General features: G+C 36.9%; 1 protein-coding gene across 8 annotated transcripts in view; it reads left to right on the forward strand.

Annotated features, from left to right (window-relative positions):
- CLOCK (clock circadian regulator) overlaps nt 1-22,978 on the forward strand; it is a 168,516-nt gene that overhangs the window by 44,103 nt on the left and 101,435 nt on the right. For 4 of the 8 annotated variants that reach the window (XM_059670827.1, XM_059670874.1, XM_059670810.1 and 1 more), the window contains exon 3: nt 220-350. The gene's annotated coding sequence lies outside the window, so the exon portion shown is untranslated. Of the gene's footprint in view, nt 1-219; nt 351-4,878; nt 4,919-22,978 lie in introns of all 8 variants that reach the window. The other 4 variants (XM_059670821.1, XM_059670863.1, XM_059670836.1 and 1 more) reach the window with 3 other exon arrangements.

Consider the following 22,978-nt stretch of genomic DNA (forward strand, 5'->3'; position numbering starts at 1 on the left):
TTCAGCATTGCCCTGTAGACTGAGCTCCCTGAGTGTGATGGGATCTGACATGTTCATAGCGACATCTCCAGTTCCTGGCACCTATGAGACCCCAATTCATGTTGTATACATGGATGGGGAAAAAATACTGGAGTATACTTAGAATTTGGTTAGCATTATTTCCACAGCTGCCTTTGTTTTAACAGAAGACTTTTTTTTTTTTTTTTTTTCCCTGTAAAGCTGCCGAAACTTAGAAGCTGATTCTGTCACAGTGTAAGATGCCTTTGGAAAATTCTGCATTCCTCTTAGATGACTCTTTAGGACTTGGTGAGTTACACTAGATACCTTCAACCTTCATTTTGAGCTAAGAGGTATGCCATCTTTTTTTTCTTTCTTTCTCTCTTTTCATAATTATTGGGTATAATGAGGTTTGAAATCTGGCGAGGAGCATAGGACAAAGTATTATAAAAATATTTAGGGCATGATTTGTTATTTTCTTTGATAACTTTTAATTACCTTAGAATTTTCATTCTTAGGAGTAAAAAGTTATTCATTCTACATGTAAAGTATTTTTAGAAGTTCCTGGAATTTTTCAAATTTACTGCTTAAAGGTAAGATTTATAACTTTTCGTTTATTTTTCTGAGATAAAGAAAGGTAATTCACAAATGACTAAAAAGTAGAATAAGAATTATTTCCTGTTGGATTTTAGGTTTAGATATAAAGAATCAGTTGATTAAGGTAAAAAAGGACCAGTTACCTACTGCAGCTTCAGCTTACAAGCAAGTCTTTCCATCAAGGATGTGCACACACGACCAATCCAGCCTGCTGCCTGTTTTTGTGTGGCCCGTGAACTAAGAATAGTGTTTACATTTTTAAATATTAAGAAAAAACTTAAGAATACTACTTTGAACATGGAAATTATATGAAAGTCAGATGTCAGCATCTGTGAATAAAGCTTTTATTGGAACAGCTACTATTTTTTAAATATATATATTGTGTATGGCTGTTTTCAAGCTATAGTGGCAGAGTTAAGTAGTTGAATCAGAAACCTTAGGCCCAGGAAGCCAAAAATATTTACTACGTGACCCTTTGCAGAATAAGTAGCTGACTTCTGCTCTACGTGGTTGGAGAAGTATTTTTTTAGATTGGATGCTAAGTTTTAAGAGATGAGTGGGAGGATATTAGAGGGAGGTGAGAATCAGTACCAACTTTCAATAACTTATTTATATTATTTATACCTTTATCCTGGAAAGTGTAATATATTCTAATTACATTGGTTTGTGTTGGTGTTTTAAAATAGAAAATAAAGAGAAATCTATTCTTCTGTTACTTTTCTTCTAAAATGAGAGAGAGAGAATTATAGTAGGACTCTCAGTTTTTTAACCAGGATTTAATGTTACCATAATATCTTAGGTTTTTATAAGATTATTTATACCTTTTATACAGCTTCTTTTTTCCTAATATATGGAGATTTCCTGTTATTTTTAAGTGATAGTACTAATATATTTGGAAACTTGCTGACTCACTCACTGTTGGGGATGGAGGTACATAGTCCCTTTTGAGTCTATGAATAGCCTTCGAGGATAATCTTAAGGAGCTCTTCTGTAATGACAGAGACTGGTTAAGTTTTATATTAGGAGACAAAAGACTGTGATTTTAGTATTATCTTTCTTGTCCCTCTAGAGCACTTAATAGTTTTGTGACTTTGGAAACATTTACCACTCTGAATCCTAGTTGCTTCATTTTCAAAATAGGAGAAAATAATAATTGTTAAGACTTACTAAATTATAAGTTTCCTAAGGATAGGTATTATGCCTATTTTTTTTAACCACTAGATCCCCCTGTAGCTGTCACAGGCTTGGTACATAGTTGACACACAGTCAATGTTTGTTGAGTGAAAGAACAAAATCTGTTGTAGTCCAATAACTATCTATATGCGATCACAATGATTCTAGTTTGTTTTTTAAAGGTTTGCTTATTGGGATTGGGTGATTTTGTTAACTATAGGAGAGAATTTTGTCGAAAACAGTGATTTCCTCTGTATTCATTCTTTATAGACAGTCATCAAATCATTGCCCAGATTTGTCTAAGTTGATTATATATTGTTTTTTTTTTTTTTTGAAATCTTAAGAGACCAGATGAACCACTAATCCAAGAAATACCAATCTCAAAGAAAACTAGAAGTCTCTTCATTGTAAAGTTTTAAAATATATACCTACTAAAAGCACTCTTGGATAGGAAGACATATATTCTCATTTAAATCTTCTGAAACTTTTTTCTACTCTTCCACTGAACCTCACCCGAGGATATGTTTATTGATTTTAGAAAGAGAGAAAGGGGGAAAGAGAGAGAGAAACATTGATGCGAGTGAGAAACATTAATTGGTTGCCTCCCATATGTGTCCCAACCAGGGATTGAACCCTGTGCCCTAACTACAGCCTTTTGGTTTATGGGGTGATGCTCCAACCAACTGAGCCACCAACCCAGGGCTGAACCTCTTTTTTTTTTTTTTTTTTTAACGAAGCTTTCCTATATATTTTGCTCAAGATTACCCAACTTTTAAAATCTTGCCTTGCAGAGTATCTGGTGAAGAGAAGATAATTTAAAAGGTATTTAGCTGAAGACAACTGTTCTAAATTAAAGGAGTTCAGGGAGATGTGACAGCTAAATGTGTAGTATATGACTCTGGACTGGATCCTCTACTGGAGGAGGAAGAAAACCCTAAAGTACTTTATTTGATCAATTAAAAAATTAGAGAGTAGGCATTAATTAAAATATTTTACAATTTAAAAATATTTTACAATTTTTAGGTTTCCTGAAGTAACTATGCTATGGTTGTTTAAGAGAATGTCTTTATTTGTAAGAGGTACACATCGAAGTACTTAGATGTAAAAGGGCATGCTATATATGACTTACTCTCAAGTGGATCAAAAGATATGCTTATATATGATAAAGAAAATGATGAAAATGTTAAAAATTGATGAATCTGGATAAAGTATATATAGGAGTTCTTTGAACTATTTTTATTACCTTTCTGGAATTTGAAATTATTTCCAAGTAAAAAGTTTAAAGAGATGTCTTTAGCAGTTACCAAAGAAACCCCTGGAAATTATGTCCAGATACTATTGCTTTTAAATTATTTACTTCTATTAAAAATACACTTTAGGCTGGCCAGTGTGACTCAGTGGTTGAGCATCAACCCAGGAACCAAGAGGTCATGGTTCAGTTCCTTGTCGGGGCATATGCTCAGGTTTCAGGCTAGATCCTCAGTAGGGGCTGTGCAGGAGGCAGCAATCGATGATGTTTCCTCTTTCATCAATGTTTCTATCTCTCTCTCCCTTCTCTTTCTAAAAAAACAAAACAAAAAACAATTTAAAAAAACATATCAAAAAATACACTTATATTCCACCCTGGCTGGGTGGTTCAGTTGATTGGAGCATCGCATTGTACAACTAAAGGTTTGGGGTTCAATTCCCAGTCAGGGCACATACCTAGGTTTCAGGTTCCATCCCCAGTTGGGGTGCATATGGAGACAATCAATCAATGTTTCTGTCACAGACATGTTTCTCTCTCTAAAATCAATAAAAACAATCCCTTGGTGAGGATTAAAACAACCAAAGAAAACCCCCCCACAAGCTCACAAAGCTTTTAAAAAAGTACACTTATATTCCTTGTGTTTATTTTTTAAGTATTTTCACACATACTCTGTTTACATGGTGGTGCTGTTATTGACCAGTGTTTTTTGTTGGATGTTTTGTGATTAGCCATTTTGCCATCAACGCAGATGCTCTGTTTTATGTCACTTCACTAGATTTAATAAGTTTATAACATAAATAACTTATTAAACAGATTTAGTTATTTTAGAGTAATGGTGAAGATAAAATGAAATAGAACTTTGCAAATGTAAAAGCTGCTATACAAAGATAATATCTTTATAGTAACAGCATTCTTGCAGATTATCTCATCAGTTATTTTAATCATAAGATCATAGTTAAATGCCAATTGGTGTAATTTAGAACTTCAAAAAATTTTAGGTATAGTCTATTTAATTTTAATCTATTCTGTACTTTTCTTCACTTCAGCTCATTTCATTAAAATTCAATTAAATCTTCCCTTAATTCCATAAATACATTGTTCTTAAAAGTGTATCTGGTTTTATTTATTAAATTTAATTTATTATATTTTGAAGGAAATTCAAGAATAAGGATATATTATAGTGTTTCTCAAAATAGTATTAATAAATGCAGTTACTTTTTAGCATTTATTTTGTGCTATGCATCATGTTCTAAGCACTTCACATTTAACAGTTTTATTTCCTCAACAACCTTATGATGACACCTTGCCTTGACTTACTCTTTTCAATTCAAGCTAAAACTTAGATGCTAACCCTCAGAAGCTCGAGTTTTCTTACCTTTTTTGCCAAATACAAACTATAGAAACTAGTGTACTGGACCTTAATACAGAAAAATTCATCAATTGTATTTACTTTAAGAAAAAATACTATCTTAGAATTTTCTGGTTTGTGAATATGGGATAGTTTTAACTTCAGGCTAGACTTTTTATTGCTCTCATAATATCGAAAGGATCCACATCAAGACAATTCTTCAGTAATTATATTGAAAAAGGAAGTAAATGTGACTTTTTGTAACCCAACTAAAAGGCAGACTGAAGTAGAACCTATTTCTATTAGAAACTTCATTTTACCAACAAGCAAAATAACCAAAAAATTAAAAATTAAAAATGAAGGGACTGATAATAATGCCAACTTTAAACAACTTTGAATGAAAACATGCATATTATGAAGTGCATAAATTCTGAGTATCATTTTGATGAAATTTTATAAAGTCATTCTTTAACCAATACCAAGATCAAGATATAGAACATTTTTATCAATCCAGGAGCCTTCTTCATGCCTCCTGACATCACGCTCTCCGACAGGTAACTTATTTTGAGTTCATTAGTATTATCTATTCATTAGTATTGTCTATTTTTGCACTTAGAGTCTGTCTTTATTTGATAATCTTGTTTACGCAGTCATCTATGTTGACTCATATAGCAACAATTTTTCTTTTTTCATTGCTTTGTAATAGCATCATTTGTATGTATACACCACAGTTTATTTCTTTATTCTACTGTTGATGGACATTTAGATAATTTTCAGTTTTGGGCTATTATGAACAATGGTGCTGTAAATATTCTTGTGTGTCTTTTGGTGTACATATATGTGCATTTCTGTTGGCTAAATATCCAAGAGTGAAATTGCTGGATTAGGGTATTTACCTACTTAGCTTTAGTAGATCCTCCCAGTTTTCCAAAGGGGTTGAGTTAATTTACATTGCCACCAGCAGTATACAAGAGTTCTTAATTGATCTATATCCTCACCAATACTTGAAATTACTAGTGTTTTTAATATTAGCTCTTCTATATATGTAGTAAAAATTTTGTAGTTTTAATTCATAACTCCCTGATACATTCAAAGGCTTAGTAGATGTTTATATACTTGTTGACCATTTGGATATCTGCTTGAGAAATGTCTGTTAATGTCATTTGCCTGTTTTTCTATTGTGTCTGTCTTTTTAGGAGTTCTTTATCTGTTTATAGGATAAGGTTTTTTGTTGGATTAAGTATTAAAATTCTTCTATTTCTTCACTCTTAATAGAATAGCATGTCTTGATTAATATAATTTCTTATTTTAAAAAAGCCCATTTTAACAAAGTATACTTTTATGGTGTTTTTTGTGTGTTTTATGACATCTTTACCTATCCCCAAACCAAGAAAATATTCGTATGTTTTCTTCTATAAACTTAATTGTTTTAACTTTTATATTTAGGTTTATGCATGGTATGTGGTAGGATTCATGGTTCATTTTATTTTCCATATGGAAATCCATTTGGTCAAGCATTATTTATCGAAAAGACTATCCTTTCCCTAATGTAATACAATAGTCCCTTTATTGTAAATCAGGTGACTCTAATAATTTGTGGGTCACTTTTTGGACTCTTCTCTGTTCCATTGGTCTGTTTGTTCTTGTGTTAGTACAATCCTCTTTTAATTAGTGTAGCTTTAAATCTTTCTGCTTTGTTCTTCATAATTGCATTAGTTCTTTTTGGTACTTTAAATTTCAGTAAAAATTTTATACTCAGCCTATCAGTTTCCCAATAAACAACCAAACTCTGCTTAATATTAAACTTGTTTAATATTATTATTTGTTATTTATTATTATTATTAACTAGCTTAATATTGAATCTGTAGATCAATTTGGGTGTATTGACATCTTTCAGTATTGAGACTTTTAATACATTAATCATGGTATATAACTTGATATATTTAGGCCTTTAACGTTTTCTCTCAGAAATGTTTTGTTATTTTGTGTGTAGACTTCTTATACATCTTCTGTTAGTTTTTAAAGGCATGACAGTGATAACTGGTTATGTTTTTTAGAAGTCCTTATAATTTGTAGATCATACTGGAGTTCATACAGATGAAAGGATATAGTTTTTGGGATTTGCTTTTAATAATGCAAGGGGAGATAGTAAGGAATGGGGAAGGGGCAGAATAAATGAAATAATATTGACCATGGTTTGATAATTGTTGAAAATGGGTGATGGGTATATAGATTAATAATTTTATTACTCTTTATTTTTTTATATGTTTGAAATTTTCAATAAAAACAGGTATGGTTGGTTTTCTTTTTGTTTGTTTTTCTTTTTGTTAATCCTCACCCGAGGATATTTTTCCATTGATTCCATTGATTTTTAGAGAGAATGGAAGAGAGGGGGAGAGACAGAGAAAAACATCAATGTGAGAGAGACATATTGGTTGGTTGCCTCCCACATGTTGCCCCGACCAGGGCTGGGAATTGAGCCTGCAACTGATGTGTGTGCCCTTGACTAGAATTGAACTCGGGACCCTTCAGTCCAAGGATAGGCCAATGCTCTATCTTCTAAGCCAAACTGGCTAGGGCAAAAATAGGCTTTTAAAAATGTAATGACTTCAGTAGATTGAAATATACATTTATATAATAATCCAAAAGTTCATAATAATACTTAAAAAAAAAAAAAAACCTTCGTAGGTAACCAGTTCATTACTCTGAAAACTATTGGTAAATGAAAGAATCAACCATTTATTCTTTTTCTGCACAAATTATATTTCAAGGTAACTAAATAGTTAGGAAGATAGGTTTACCATTATAGAAGAATCACAGCTAATAAGAAATGCTGGGAGAATGATTGGATTAGAAACTCACCACAGCGCACCCTGTAGTAAAATTATGAATCTAGATAATGATCAGTCAAAGACTACTAAAGCCTTTAGGTAAAAGTCTGTTGGGAAATGGACATAATTCAATGAATAGCCAAAATGGAGTAAGCCTTTCTCTGTGACTGAATGGAACTAAAAACTGTCAGGAGTTACGAGAGGAGAAGTGGGGTTGGGGGTAGGTAGTAAAGGGGGTCAAATACATGGTAACAGAAGGAAATTTGACTTTGGGTGGCAAATACACAATGCAATATACAGATGATATATTATAGAATTGTACACTTGAAATCTATATAATTTTATTAACCAGTGTCAATGCAATAAACTGTCAGTAGAATACAAAAACCATCTAAAGACTCTGAAAGTTAATAGTGGGCAAATTGAGAAAGGAAGTCATAACTTGAAGAATAGTCTGTATAATGGTGAGTGTACCTTTTTTATCTATGTCCCAGCTTTGACCAAATGGGCTAAATTGTAGAACTACACAAATTAGTATAGCAATTATCAAAAACTCCAAGAAAAAACCCTATTTCTAGACAGAGGACAAGGAAAGGGATCTTTTCTTTTGCTCTCTCAAGTCTACCCTGAGACCATCTCCACCTGTAAGCAATGTTGCATTGCCATGGTAGCACAACTATTTAAAACTCTGAGAGAAAATAATTTCTCTGGCCAGAGGAATTGGGAAAGAGGCCCCTGGAAACAAGAGCATGCTGAGGGAACCTCAGAGAAAAGAGAGCTGATATGAGAGGATATTCCCTCATGGTGAGTATGAATCCACAGAAGTTCCACCTCACACATGAACTACACATGCACAGAACCGGCCTAAAGCAAAGACTAAGAGAATTGAACTATACTAGTGACATAAACTACTGTTCAAATCTCAGACTTGCCTCTGAGTGATGCTTACAAAGGATAAGCCCAAATAACATACTAAAGACTTTGAAAATTGAACTGACATTGGAACTACCACCCACAGAAGGCAATATAGTACTTCTAGTCTAAACTTAAAAAAAAAAAAAATCATCAAATTCTTCAGAAGGTGTTACTAGAATTTAGAATTTTATAACCTGGTTTTCAGAATGTCTAGGATATAATCTCAAATTACTTGACATAAAACAAAAAGGGAAATCTGACCATTTTTTATGGGAAAAGACAATGAACAGATGCCAACTCTGAGATGATCCTGATGATGGAATTATCAGAAAAATACTGTTATTTTAAAAAATGTTTTTATTGATTTTTAGAGAGGAAGGGAGAGGGAGAGAGAGAAACATCAATGCTGAGAGAGAATCATTGATTAACTGCCTCCTGCATGCCTCACACTGGGATCAAGCCCCCACCCCAGGTATGTGCTCTGACCAGGAATCAAACCATGACCTCCTGGTTCTTAGGTTGACATTTAACCACTGAGCCATGCTGGCCAGGCATCAGAAAAATACGTTAAAGCAACTATTATATCCATGTTCAATGAGATAAAAGTAAACACTTTTGACATGAATGTAAAGATCTCTGAAAATTAGAAAAAAGAATCAAATGGAAATTTCAGAACTGAAAAATACAATTGTATATGAAATACATATTTACTGCATGGGCTCGGTAGCAGGCTTGAAGATAAATCAGTAGAAATCTCAAATGCTGTGTCTTCTGTATCAAGGTTATACCTCTGTTCTATAATACTTGATAAAAGTCTCGGCTGTACCCTGTGAAACCTAGCCATAGGCCTTCTGGCTGTGAATGTTTGTGCCATTTACACATCCTCTTTTATCCATAATTACTACTGCATACTTGCATGCTGCAGAGAAGAGGGGTCTGTGCCATTTGAGCCCATTTCTCTTGTTACTCTAGGGTCTTGGCCTGTCATTTTTCTAGACCTTTTCATTTCAGGTAAGGATCAAGCACAACAGTCAGTGGGTTAAAAATAATAGTCAATTAAGGGATAAAAAAAAAAAGCTTTGAAAATAGGGATAGAGAGATAAGTAGAAGTGGGTAGCATAGATATATATCATATATTGCAGAATTTTAAAGGAAATAAAATTTATCTTAAATATAAATGTAGATAAACTGATAACTTTGGTGAAGAGGAAATGCTATACGGTTGTTTTCTGAATAATCTGTGGTTCAAGATGCATCTGAACTTAATTGAACTAGTTTTCAGTTGGTCGGGAACTTGTTTGGCCTATTTGGCTGCACAAAAGCAACCTGGCAGTTTACCCAAGTTAAATAGGTCAGACCAACTGTCATTTTATGAAGGGATTATACTGCAAAACTTAGAGGAATACTTAAAAATTGATATATTTTAATGGTACTTTATATGGATCTGGTGGTCTGATTGACAAAGTTATATAAAATGTCAAAAATTATCATTATATTAATACATATTATAAATTACTAGATATCTAATAAGCTATCCTAAGCCTAGTATTTTCATAATACTACTTAATTATCAAATTTCTTAACAGGTCCCTGGAGATTTATAGTACTAATGAAATTCTGAGAATATGAATATTTCATATTCATTCTACCTCCCCCTTCTTTTTTCTGGAGATCCATCTCAGAAATTTACAAACACTTGACTTTTTAAAATAGACTATGATTTAATTAATCTTGTTTGGATAGCTGTTTGACACTTATAAGTTATGCCATTTTTGAATATTCTCTAGCGCATTAAGTAGTGGTCCAAAGGGAAGTATGCTCTAATAGTCATTTGGACATTAAATTAAACAAATGTTTTGCCATTCAGTAAAACATCCATAGAGCTTGTTGCTGCCATATAGCAATAAATTTAGACTTCAGTTGCAGTTGAACTCATGTTTCTGGAATTATTATCCACGTTGTTTTTCAATTCCATTAAAGAAACATGAAAGGAAAAAATAGTTCAGAAGTTACAAGCTTACTGGCATGGTGGCATATTCTTTTATCTATTGATAGATCAAATTATTCTTTGATCTTCCCCACAAGATACTTTATTTTGTCTTCACCAAAGGGAAAATTGGGTCATGGTATATGGTAGGCAGATAATGGCCCTTCAAAGATGTCTATGTCCTAATTTTCAGAACCTGTAACTCTGTTATGTTGCATGGAAAGGAGGAATTAAGGTTGTGAATCAGCTGACCTTAAAATGGGAAAATTATTTTGATTCTCTGGGTGGGCCCAATGTAATCACAGGATCTTTATGAGGTAAGTGGGAGACAGAAGAGATTACAGCCAGAGAAGGGTGTGGCCTGCTGCTGGCTTTGAAGATGAGGAGGGGCACCTCTAGAAGCTTGAAAAGGCAAGGATACAAGATTTTTTGCTAAAGTTTCCAGAAAGGAATGCAGCTCTACAAACACCTTGAGTTTAGCCCAGTGAGACCAGTGTTGGACTCTGACCTTTGGAACTGGGAAATAATAAATTTGTGTTCTTTCCATTAAGTTGATAGTAATTTGTTATACCAGCCATAGGGAACTAATACACAGTATCTCTGTTTAGTTTTCCACTAACAATATGAATTTTACATATTGATTAATTGAATCCTGATGTGAATGACAATGTGATTTCCTGAGATCAATTCTAATCCTATATAATAAAAGGCCAATATGCAAATTGACCAAACAGCAGAATGACCGGTCACTATGATGTGCACTGATCACTAGGAAGCAGATGCTCAATGCAGAAGCTGCCCCGTGGCGGTCAGTCTGCTCCTACAGGGGGAGTGCCACTCAGCCAGAAGCCGGGCTCATGGCTGGCAAGTACAGCAGCAGTCATGGGAGCCTCTCCTGCCTCCACGCCAGCGCTAAGGATGTCTGACTGCCGACTGCGGGCAGCGGGCCTAGGCTGTCAGTCAGACATGCCCCTAGGGCTCCTGGACTATGAGAGGGCGCAGGCTGGGCTGAGGGACCCCCTCCCCCAAGTGCACGAATTTTGTGCTTCCGTCCTGTAGTATATTATATTAAGAAGTCATTTATGTTGATAATATGTTGGGCACTAATGGGCAGACCTTTGTTTACTAGGGACCTTTATTTTCTACTTCATGGGAAGGGTGATAAGTACAAATTTAGTGTGGCTAGAAAATAGGTAGTATGTGTACGAGGGTACAATGAGAGATGAAGCTTGAAAGGAAAATTGGTGCCTTGTAATCTGGCAAAACAAGTGATCTCCAAAAGCCTTGATTCCCCTCCTTATGTTCTTCAATGTTTGTATTATTTGTGTCTATATTAGTAAATGCTATAGTTGAAATTAGAAAAAGTTTATGTGAGCACGACTTCAGCTATATTAGAATTGTAAGCAGCCATTGCATTTTGCCATGGAATGGCTTATCTGCATTATAAACACTCTATAGCAAAAAGGAAGAGTAGCATTTAGAAAAACATGAAAAAGAATTAAGCATCTCTAAGTGTGAGGAGCAACTTGACCAACAGAGACTTACTATCTCATATTTTTCCCTGATCATCTCAGATCAACTTACCTTGCTCCTTTGTGCCTTTTATGGGATGAGAAACTGTGAGGGCCCAGCAAAGATTAGAAGGCTAGGATAGGTTAAAAAAAAAAAAAAAAAAAAGACATGCCCAGCTGGTGTGGCTCAGTGGTTGAGCATCAACCTATGAATCAGTAGGTCACATGTCAATTTTCAATCGGCACATGCCAGGGTTCCTGGTTCGATCTCCAGTAGGGGGCTTGCAGGAGGCAGCTTATCAATGATTCTCGTTGTTGATGTTTCTCTCTCTCCCTCTCCCTTCCCTTCTCTGAAATCAACAAAAATATATATATTTTTAAAACACTTAAAAAAAAAGACATAAACATAAGTAAACTAGAGCTATATTGCCAATTTAAAAAAAGTCTTGTTTTATTTTTGTGGTTTTGAATCAAGCTGATTACATGTTATATTAGCTTGTATGAGGTAAGGTGCTTGAAACTGATGGAGAGATTATTGTGATTATTGGTAATGGTGAGTTCTAGAGTAACTCCAGGGGAATGAATAAGAGATAGGATGGAGCACAGGATTGCTGGAGGAGAGGAGGACAAGGAACTGACTGGTCAAGATATTGGGAGGATCATTTATGTAGATATTAAAATCCAAAAACAGTGACAGACGAGGTTTTGGAGAGAGTAACAGCCTTTGGGGAATAAGAGGGCTTGTTCTGGGATTTATGAGCAGTTACAATAAGGAGAGGATGATAGCTGATAAGTCTGGAGACTTATAAGAGTCAAAGCTGGAAATTTTAGGGAAGGGAGAAAGAATAACTTAGAAATGATAATGAGGAATAAGGAAGTCTATCTCACCACCAGGGCCTAGTCATATGGGACATAGCAGAGAGAAAAAAAGCCATCATTTGAAAGGATGGAGCTAGAGCAGAACTAGAGGAGAGTGAGATTTCCATTTGTGCAAGAACGGTGAAGAGAGTGTGCAGCAGTACTATTGAAGAAATAGTATATTTTGCTAATGACATACTGTGAGTTCCAGAGGACACAGTTAAAGGATTTTGGAAATCTAGAAAGGAAGGGGAAATGGGCCAATTTAGGGATATACAGAGTATATAGGGATATACAGAGTATATAAGGACAAGAGTCCAGGTGATTCAGAATAACCTGGGAATCTTGGGGCCCTCCTGGTGACTGATATAAAAGGAAAGTAGGCATAATGGGATTGGTCTTGATGGTTTTCTAGGCAGATTATTGTAAATATTGAGAGTGAGGATTAGGGAAAGGCAGATTTAACCAAGATTTGCCAGAGATTTTGGACCTGTATTAAATTTCTGTCGCTGCCATACCAGTTATCACAAACAGTGCAGATTTATTAGCTTACCGTCCTACAGCTCAAGTTATGCATGGGTCTCACGGGGGTAAAATCAAGGTGTCAGAAGGGTTGCATTTCTTATTGGAGGCTTCAGGGGAGAGTCTGTTTCCTTGTGTGTTTTTTTTTTCCTTTATTGAATAAGATATTACAAATGTGTCCTTATCCCCCCAATATCCCCTCATCCCCTTAATCCTGCCCTCACCCTCACCCCCTGTTGTCTACATCCATCACTTATGCTGATATGCGGCTTTCCAGGTTCCTTGGCTTGTGACCACCGTCTTTCACTTTCAAAACCAGCAACATTGCATCTTTCCGACCCTCCGTCTATCTCATATATCTCTCAGGAAAGGCCCTCTACTTTTAAAGACTCATGTGATTACATTGGACCACCCAGACCAGCAGTCGCCAACCTTTCGGACCTCACGGACCACCAGTGGTCTGCGGACCACCGGCTGGTGACCACTGACCCAGACAATCCAGAATAATCTCCTCAAGATCTTTAACCTTAATCACATCTGCAAATCCTGTTTTGCCATATAAAGTAACATGTTCCCAGGTTTCAGAGATTTGGGCCTGGTCCTTTTAGTGAGGCCATTATTCTGCCTATCACAGATTCCGTCCTTTCTTCCTACTGATATTAGCATAGAGGCCTGGTTCAGGATGTAGTTCTGTGGTGGTGTAGATTCAGGGTAATGGTTCCTGGTTCACTGTGAAGTTCACTCTGACTCTCAGGCTTCAGCTCTCCCTGAACCTTCTGTAGGGCTCATTTGAGGCTGGGGACAGGCTCACGCCTCAGTCTCATCTCTGAAAAAGGAATGAGATGTTCATGTGTTTTGGTGGACCAGATCAGTCTGTTACATGAATAGGGAGCTCAGGCATTATTTGAAGAAATACATTAGTTGAGTCATTGTAATAGTCTTATATGCCACTAAGAGAACTGTATTAATTTTTCAGTTTTTGTTTATTAAATGAGGCTTCAAAATTTTACCTGGCACCTAGACATTTGACAGGCTACAGTTCTGGTATCATTTGATGTGTTTGTCTTGAGCCAGAGCTTTCTTCATGAGTCTTTGTTCCATGAGACTTTGGTATGGGTTGTGTTTCTTGTTCTGTCAATTTTTAATTTAAGTTGGTCTTAAAAATTACTATGGAGTCAAGAATGATTTTCAGCATGCTAATATTTTACATCCATTGTAGAGGTAGGCTAATGTTCCCATTTAGTATTGAATCGAGAATTACTGTTTAATTTCATCTTTACTCCTATATTAAACAATTAATTTTAAAAGTATTTAGGTATTCACAAGTTAAAATTGTTCTCAGAAATAATTATTTTTAGCTATACTACAAACAGTTAATAATCTGCAGAAGCAAATTAGAATTTTTATAAATGGTGATAAATACAGTTAAGGATTGTTGACTAGGTTTTGTATTATATTAGTCAATTAAATTTAGCACTGCTTTCAATTAATGCTAATAGATCTATCAGTCCCAGAAATATCTGTGATACCAGGTTTAACCTAAATTAGAAAGTAGGTCAGTGGGTCAACAGGTTATTAGGTTAGAAAAAGATTAGTTGTGGTTTCCATTTTATAAAAACCCAGGTTCCTGAGTTAACCATTTTAATAATAATTTAAAAATTATTACTAAATGAAATTTAAAGTTTCTTTAAGTTATGTGAATGCTGTATTAGTATAAGAAAAAAATCTCTTACTCATGTTTTATAATGGTAATATGTTACTTTGTTATTCAGATTTCATTCTCTGGAATGGATAGGCATGTACTTTATGTTCTTATGTATAGCCGGTGCTTTTTTTTTTTTTATAAATATATTTTTATTGATTTCAGAGAGGAAGGGAGCAGAGATAGGAACAACAATGATGAGAGAGAATCATTGATTGGCTGCCTCCTGCCAGCCCCTTACTGGGGATCGAGGCTGAAACCCAAGCATGTGCCCTTGATCGGAATCGAACCTGGGACCTTTTGGTCTGCAGGCCAAAGCTCTAGCCACTGAGCCAAACCAGCTAGGGTGCCAGTGCTCTTTTATTAAACAATTAAAAGAAAAGGAAGAAAAAAGACAGCGATTAAGTTTTTCTCACTATAAAAATAATGCATGTTTATGGAAGGAACTTTACAAAGTACTAAAGAAAATTTTTTAAAAAATTCATAAGCTAAAATAATTACTTAGGAATAACCACAGTTGTTACTTTTGGCATATTTGGATTTATGTTTGATATATTTTGATGCTACTGTTACTGCTATTGGACGCTTAAATTTTTTTCTAGGTTTGCTATTTTAAATAAGAATGTAATGACTATAAAACTTTGGATACATTCTGATTATTTACTTTATTTCTCAAAGTGAAATTACTGGGTCAGAAGACATAACTACTTTCAAGGTTTTACATATCTCATCAAACTTTTGTTAGTGAAAGAACATTGCTAATTGAAATTGACAGGCTTCTGAAGTTCTTTTCACACCAAAAATTTTAATTTAGTAAAATTCGCCCTAATTTTCCTTCTCAAAGTTGAAAATAAAAACTAAAGTAGACACATACACACAAACACACACACAAAGTAGGGAGATGGGGGAAGAAACAAAATGTGAAGCAGCCATAATCTGAATAGTCAGTTCCTTAAATATTCTGTAAATAGGGTCATCATTCTCTATTGGGTCATGACCTTTTCTGTATTATCTGATGCAGACACGTCAATGAAAGTAATTCATATATGCTTATTAGAATTCTTAAAGCCATCATTTGATTAAAGTTTTATTTTTATCAGTCAGACTTCCTGAGTGCTTTCTCCATTATAAGAAATGGTATGTTTGAAACTATTGAGGACTAATTCATAGGAAACCTAGCAAATATAAATAATAAATACTATGGCAGTCCCTGTGCAGTTATATCATGTCATTCATTAGTCTTTATCATGGTCTGTTATAAGAAAGGCCCTACAAATTCTTCGTTGTTAACTAATTCCTTCAAATTATTAAGTGCCTATAAATCAACAATTCTTCTTAAATCCATGAGAGAGGGAAAGCCACCAAGAGTGGAGAGTCAGACAGACAAATATAAGGAGCAACAGCTTCCCAGAACAGACTCACTGGTTGAATTCATCTTAAGGAACTGTGCTGGGTAAGAAACCTGAACTGTAATTAACAAATTGCTGGAAGCTTACTATGGACAACTTTAACGGTTAAAGACTCCAGGGGGACCTGCAGATATTGTGAGGGGCCTGCAACTATTGTGAGATTTACTTCTTGGAACTTGACCAGATTCCCACGTTAAATATTAGAGAAAAATCCACTCTTGCTTCCAGCAGAGGGAGGAAAGAAGGGACACTTAAAATAGACTAGAAGACTCTATTCTTAACAAGGCCTGTACTCAGAGGGAACTAAACCAGACTCTGAACTGCTTGGGTATTAGAGCCTAAATGACCTGGAGGAAGGGAAATTCCCAGCCCTGTTAGTCTGCATGTGGGAAAAGGGAAATACCCAACTCTAGCCCAGTCTGACTATTCTATCCCTTCTAAGGAGGGAGGGAAAAAACTGAGAAGCTCTTATGAAGTTCACAGTCCAGAGGCACAGGTTCACTAAAAGATTAGACCTAATGATAGGACTGTACAATGCTTCCCCTCCCTCTGCATCTCACCACTATATTACTAAAGACCTATTTATAGAAATTCCTTCTACAAATACATCATATCCAAACCATACCAAAAGGCAAAGAACACAATTTGAAGAGATAGAGCAAGCACCGGAACCAGACATGGCAAGGATGTTGGAATTATCAAACTAGGAATTTAAAACACTATGATTAGTATGCTGAGGGCTTTAATGGGTAAAATAGACAGCATGCAAGACAAATGGCCAATGTAAGCAGAGAGGTGAAAATCCTAAGAACCAAAAGGAATCCTGTATAATAAAGAGCTAATATGCAAATGGTCATCATGTCCTCACACCGTAATGGCTCAGACACTCAACACTGGGGAGAGAGGAATGGGGACCAGCCAGGCACAAATGAGTTCGTGAGAGAGGAATGGGGACCAGCCAGGCTGCGGCCCAGAAGAGGGACAAGCCACCCGCCCCACGGTCCTGGGTGCCTGCGGCTGCGGCCTGGGCGAAGCCGCCAGTCCATGGTACCCTGTGGCTGTGGCCGGCCTGGACAAAGCTGGCCTGGGTCCTGGGTGCCTATGGCCAGCCAGAGGGAGGGAAGCCTGGGTCCTGGGTGCCTGCTACTGGCCGGAGGAGGGAATCCTGGGTGCAGGGCGAAGCAGAGGTGGTTAGGGGCAATCAGGCCAGCAGGGGAGCAGTTAGGAGTGATCAGGTTGGTAGGGGAGAAGTTAGGGGCAATCAGGCAGGCAGAGGTGGTTAGGGGCGATCAGGAAGGCAGGCAGAGGGGTTAGGAGCCAGTGGTCCCAGATTGCGAGAGGCAGTCGGACATCCCCTGAGGGGTCCCGATTGGAGAGGGTGCAGGCTGGGCTGAGGGACACCCCCCACCCTCCAATGCACGAATTTCGTGCACCGGGCCTCTGGTATTAGAGATAAAAACTTATCAGAAATGAAGAATTACTTTGATGGGCTTACTAGTCAACTGGACACAGCTGAGGAAAGAATCTCTGAGCTAGAGGATATCTCAGTGGAATCCTCAAAAACTGAAAAGCAAAGAGAACAAAGACTGAAAAATACAGAACATCCAAGGATGGGACAGCTACAAAAGGTGTAACATACATGTAATGGGATTACCAGAAGGATAAGAGAAAGGAGCAGAAGAAATATTTGAAACAATAATGATTGAGAATTTCTCCAAATTTATGCAGACACTAAACCACTGATCCAGAAAGCTGAGTTCATCAAGTGGATAAATACCCCTCCTCCATGCCCCAAATGACACTTTGGCATGTCATTTTCAAACTATAGAAAATCAAAGATGAAAATAATCCTGGAAGAAATCAGAGGAAAAAATATCTATTTTATATCTATTAAATAGCCTACTGCTGGGGTCCAACCCCAGCAGGTCCAGGGGTCCCCAAAGGTGTGGACGGAGTCGGCGAAGAAGGAAGGACACGGAGACAGTGTTCAGTTGATCAGCAGCCTAGCCAGGATCTCCAGCCAAGTTCTCCAGCCAAGTTCTCCAGCCAAGTTCTGGTCTGGATCTCCAGCGAAGTTCTGGTCTGGATCTCCAGCCAGGTTCTGTGTCCATGTTCTCTTGCTAGGTTCTCCAGCCAGGTTCTGTAGCCATGTTCCCTCGCTAGGTTCTCCAGCCAGGTTCAGTCACCAGGTTCTAGTCAGGTTCTCTTACCAATTTCTGTAGTCAGGTTCAGTCCAGGATCTTTTGCCATGTTCTCTTGCTAGGTTCTGTCTCTAGGTTCTGAGGCCAGTTTCTGTCCAGGATCTTTTGCCATGTTCTCTCCAGCGAAGTTCTTCTGTCTGTAGGTTCTGTGTAGGTTCTGTCTGTAGGTTCTCTCTTCTCAGTTCTGTCTCTCTCTGTCTTGTTATATCTGTATTTATACCAGTTGATTCAATCCTATCAATCTCTATTACAAAGGTTAGGGTGTTTCTTATCTCCATTCCAGGGAGTAAAGATTATGTAGCTTAAGCATGATTGTTCATAGTTAAAGTGATTAATTACCCACCTGGCACTTAGTTGAGGGGTTTTATTCCCTCCCTAACTTCAGGGGAAAATCTCTACCTGGGGATTCAACCTTTCTCGGAGAGGTGACCTTGGTTAAAACACAGCGCCAAGAAGGTGAGCAAACATATTAGGAACCGTATGCCAGGTCCCTTGAAACAGCAAGGATGGACCAGCTCCCGGCAGCCTACTCCCCCTCCCCCCCGCAAGGCCCTGGCAGCCATCATTCCACTTTCTGATTCTATGAATTCAACTACTTTAGATACCTCATATACATGGAATTATGTATTATTCGTTCTTCTGTAAGTTATTTCACTTAGCAAATGTTCTCAAGGTTCATCCATGTTGTCACATATGACAAGATCTCCTTTTTAAAGGCTGCATGTATTCCATTGTATGTATATACCATTTAATCCATGGATGGACTTTTAGATGGTTTGTATCTCTTGGCTGTTGTGAATATGCTACACTGAACATGGAAGTACAACAATCTATTTAGGTTCTATTCTCAGTTCTTTTGGATAAATACCCAGAAGTGGGATTTCTGGATCATACGGTATTTCTATTTTTAATTTTTTGAGAAACCTTATGTTATTTTTTTGTAGTGGCCACATCATTTTACAGTTCCACCAACAGTGGACAAGGTTCTAATTTCTTCATATCATTGCCAACACTTGTTAATCTTAGATTTTTTTGTTTTTATAGTGGCCATCCTAACATATATGTGATATCTCATTGTAGTTTTGATTTACATTTTTCTGGTGATTAGTGATGTTGAACATCTTTTTGTATACCTGTGGGCCATTTGTATGTCTTCTTAGGAGAAATGGCTATTTAAGTCCTTTGCCCATTTTTTAAATTGGATTAATTGATTTTTCTGCTGATTGTAGGAGTTCCTAATATATTTTGGCTATTAATTCCTTATCAGATAAATGATTTGCAGATAATTTTCTGCCATTCATTAAATTGCCTTTTCATTTTGTTGATTTCCTTTGCTGTGCAGAAGTTTTTCAGTATGCTATAGTCCCATTTGTCAGTTTTTGCTTGTATTTCCTTTTTAGGTCATATTCAAGAAATTGTTGCCAAATCCAGTGACCTGAAACTTTCTCCAGTGTTTTCTTTTCTAAGAGTTTTATAGTTTTAGGTCTTACATATAAGTCTTTAATCTATTTTGATTTGATTTTGTGTATATGAGTGTAGTGTAAGATAAGGATCCAGTTTTATTTATTTGCATGAATATTCTGTTTTCCCAGCACCATTTATTGAAGAGACTATCCTTTCTCTTATGTAGTCTAGGCACCCTTGTTGAAGATTATTTGACTACTAGAGACCCGGTGCATGAATTCGTGCATGGGTGGGCTCTGGCCAGCCCGCCCCTATGGGGGCTGATTGGGTCCGGGCCGGCAGCGGTGGTGGGATGCGGGTGGTTGGCTGGCCGGCCTCACCCCCAATTGGGATGGGGGTCTGATCTGGAGTGGGGCCAGCTGGGGAGAGGGGCCAGGGGGGCTCTGATTGGGCTGGTTGCTGCCATAGTGCACTTCATAGCAACTGGTCGTTCTGGCATTCCGGTTGCTTGGCTTTTTATATAGAGAGATATATGCATGGATTTATTTCTGGGCTCTCTGTTCTGTTCTATTGGTCTATATGTCTACCTTTATGCCAGTACCATACTGTTTTGATTACCGTGGCTTTGTACTTTTTTCAAATCAAAAAGTGTGAGGCCTCTAGTTCTTTCTCAAAGACTATTGTGACTATTTGAGAACTGGTTGAGACTTTCTGACTTGGATGGCTTTTATTTTTTGCCTAATTGCTCTAGCTAGGACTTTCAGTACTGTGTTGAATACAAGTGGTGAGAGTAGGCATCCTTGCCTTATTCCTCATTTTAAAGAAAAAGCTTTCAATTTTTCATTTTTGAGCATGATCTTAGCTGTGGACTTTTCATATATGGACTTTGTTATCTTGAGAACTTCTATCTATTCCTAGTTTGTATAGTGTGGTTTTTTTTAATTTTACTGATTTTTTACAGAGAGGAAGGGAAAGGGATAGAGAATTAGAAACATCAATGAGAGCCCTAACTGGTTTGGCTCAGCGGATAGAGCATCGGCCTGTGGACTCAAGGGTTCGATTCTGGTCAAGGGCATGTACCTTGGTTGTGGGCACATCCCCAGTAGGGGGCGTGCAGGAGGCAGCTAATCGATGTTTCTCTCTTGTGGAGGTTTCTAACTATCCCTCTCCCTTCCTCTCTGTAAAAAATCAATAACATATATTTAAAAAAAAAAAAAAAGAAACATCAATGAGGGAGAAACATTGATCAGCTGCCTCCTGCACACTCCCTACTGGGTATGAGCCCGCAACCAAGGTACATGCCCTTGACTGGAATTGAACCTGGGACCCTTGAATCTGCAGTTCTATCCTTTGAGCCAAACCAGTTAGGGCTTATATAGTGTTTTTATCATGAAAGGTTGTTCAGTTCTGTCACATGCTTTTTCTGCATTGAGATAAAATTGATTAATTTTTAAATTAATTGATTTTTGAAATTTATCTTTATTGTTGACAATATTACAAATATTTGTATATTGAGCCATCTTTGCATCCCAAGGATAAATCTCACTCGATCGTGGTGTATGATCCTTGTAATATGTTGTTGAGTTTGGTTTCATATTTTCTTGACGATTTTTGCATCTGTATTCATCAGAGATATTGGCCTGTAGTTTTCTTTACTTGGTGGAGTCTGTCTAGCTTTGGTATCAGGTAATATTGGCTTTATAAAATGAGTTTGGATGTATTCCCTCCTCAATTTTTGGAAGAGTTTGAGAGGGATTGGTGATAATTAAATTCTTTTTAAAATGTTTGGTAGAATTCACCAGTGAACCTGTTTGGTTCTGGGCTTTACTTTGTTAGGAGGTTTTATTATTGATTCAATATTCTTATTAGTTAAAAGTGTGTTCGGATTTCCTGTTTCTTCATGATTCAGTCTTGATACTTGTATGTTTTAGGATTTATTTCCTCTTGGTTATTGAATTTGTTGGCATCTAATTGTTCATAATAGTCTCATATGATATTTTTGTATTATAATGTTTTTGTATTATAATTTTTGTATTATAATTATAACAGTTATAATGTTTCCTCTTTTTATTGTTTTTTCTAAAAACTACTTTTTCTCTTGCTTTTCTAGTCTTTATTTTGTTTGTTTCTGCTTTAATATTTTTTATTTTCTTCTGCTGACTTTGGGTTTAGTTTTACATTTTTAGTTTTTCGAGGTGTAAAGTTAGGGCTTTATTTGAGGTCTTTTTTTTTTAATGTATTTACCATCACTATAAACTTCCCTCTTAGTATTGCCTTTGCTTCATTCCATAAGTCTTGATATATTATGTTTCTGTCTCAAGATATTTTCCAATTTCCCTTTTGATTTGTTCTTTGACCCATTGGTTGTTCAAAAGGTGTTTTTCAATTTCCACACATATGTGAATTTTCCAGTTTTCCTTATGTTACTGATTCCTAGTTTTGTTCTGTTGTTGTCAGAAAAAGATATTCAATATGATTTCAAGCTTTTTAAATTTGTCATGACTTGTTTTGTGACCTAATGTGTGATCTATCCTGGAGAATGTTTTATGTGTATTGGAGAAGAATATATTCTGCTATGTGATGGGATATTCTGTGTATGTCTGTTAAGTTCATGTGGTCTATAGTGTTCAAGCCATCTGTTTCCTTATTGATCTTCTGTCTGGATGTTCTATCCATTATTGAAACTGGGGTATTAAAATCTATTATTGTGTTACTCTCTGTTTCTTTATTCAGTTTGTCAGTGGTTGTATCAATGTTTGTATTTAGGTGCTCTGATGTGGGGTTTATATATATTTACTAGAGGCTCGATGCATGAAATTCGTGCAAGAAAAGGCCTTCCTTCCCATAGCTGCCAGCACCAGCTTCCCTCGGATCTGGGCTTCCCTCGCAGCCCAGGCTTCATCTGGAAGTTCGTCCGGAGAGATGTCCTGGAGGACGTCCGGCTTAATTAGCATATTATGCTTTTATTATTATAGACTAGGGGCCCGGTGCACGAAATTCGTGCACTGGGTGTGTGTGGGGGGAGTGTCCCTCAGCCCAGCCTGCCCCCTCTCACATACTGGGAGCCCTCAGGCATTGACCCCCATCACCCTCCAATCGCAGGATCGGCCCCTTGCCCAGGCCTGACGCCTCTGGCCTAGGCATCCGGCCCGGGCAGCGGGGACCTGCAGCGGCAGCGGGGGGCGCCGCGATCGCGCGGGCTCCGCCCCTGCCCCTGCAGGATGCCTCTGGCTGAGGCGTTCGGCCCGGGCAGCGGGGACCCGCAGCTGCAGCG

The sequence above is a fragment of the Myotis daubentonii genome, chromosome 1 (genome assembly GCF_963259705.1).
Source record: "Myotis daubentonii chromosome 1, mMyoDau2.1, whole genome shotgun sequence".
Lineage (NCBI taxonomy): Eukaryota > Metazoa > Chordata > Mammalia > Chiroptera > Vespertilionidae > Myotis > Myotis daubentonii.